This window comes from Myotis brandtii, unplaced genomic scaffold, assembly GCF_000412655.1.
Source record: "Myotis brandtii unplaced genomic scaffold, ASM41265v1 scaffold157, whole genome shotgun sequence".
Lineage (NCBI taxonomy): Eukaryota > Metazoa > Chordata > Mammalia > Chiroptera > Vespertilionidae > Myotis > Myotis brandtii.
Window position 1 is genome coordinate 5,616,056 of NW_005355708.1, and position 1,110 is coordinate 5,617,165.

The 1,110-nt window shown below is 61.4% G+C and overlaps 1 protein-coding gene across 1 annotated transcript in view; it reads right to left on the minus strand.

Annotated features, from left to right (window-relative positions):
• The window catches only part of MLLT6 (myeloid/lymphoid or mixed-lineage leukemia; translocated to, 6), a 44,107-nt gene that overhangs the window by 24,946 nt on the left and 18,051 nt on the right, over window positions 1-1,110 (minus strand). The window lies entirely within an intron of this gene.

Below are 1,110 nucleotides of genomic sequence, written 5' to 3' on the forward strand. Positions count from 1 at the left end.
ATGGAGCAAATTTGTCATCAGTGGCTTTTCCCAGAGTAAGGAGGGGGGGTGGTGGTGGTGGAGAGGGTGACTCTAAAGGACTACAGCCAGTTCCAGTAGGGGGGGCTGCTCCTCTGTCTGGGGGTCACTAACTGGCCAGCAGGACCACAGAGAATGCCCAACAGCGCACAGGACAGCCTTCAACTACAGAACCGAGCACTCCAAGTAGGGGCAGGAAGTCTGAGTCCTTGACCTTAAACCCTAGTCTAGAAGACCCTCCTTTCTGGACCTGTTTCCCAGTTTCTGCTGGAGATCACCCGGAATAGAGAAAACTAGAGGGACAGCATTACCATAGGCGAACACGTTTGTGTTGTTAAGGGGGGGGGGGGGTCTTAAAGGGCCAGTAAAGGAAGAGGCGAAAAGTTGGGGGTCCAGGGACCTCATCTTCTGCCTCTCACTATAACAGGGCAGGTCAAAAGTCAAGGCTGGGGGTAGGTGCAGTACAGGTAACCTCTAGGAGAGCGGCGGCAAGAGCCGACAGCGACAGCCTTAGGGCTGTCCCGGGAAGGAGGGGGGCCGCCGCCGTGCCAGGCGGGCGGGAGATGCCAGCCTGCGCCCTCGGCAAGATTCCTCAAGGAGTTAACTCCCGAACCATGTGCTGCTGGGGGAAACTCCAAACCTCCCTCCTGTCGATCCCGGCCCCTTGCACAACCTCTCTCCTTTCCGAAGCGCTTCCCGGGAGGATTTTAGGAGTCCCCTCTCCCCTGGGACCCTTCTCCTCCCTTCCCCATACGCTCCTCCCAGCATCCGGAAGCGGGAGGGGGGGTGACTCCCCCTTGACCTCTCCCTCCGGGAGCCGGGACCAAAATAACCCGGCAGGAGGGGACACCTCGTAGGTAAACATTCCCGCAACAGCCCGGACACCGGCGGTTCCGGGCGCGGGGAGTGTGCTCGCTGCCCCCGACTGTCTCCAAACTCCCTCAACTTGGGGTGGGGGGCGCGGGACTGGAACAATAGGCGAGAAAACAATGCCTGACCCGGTCCTCCAGGACAGGGCGGGGGGAGCCCCCCGACGCCTCCCTTCCCTTCAGGTGGGGTGGGGGAGGGGCGCCCGAGCCCCGGGAGGTCTCC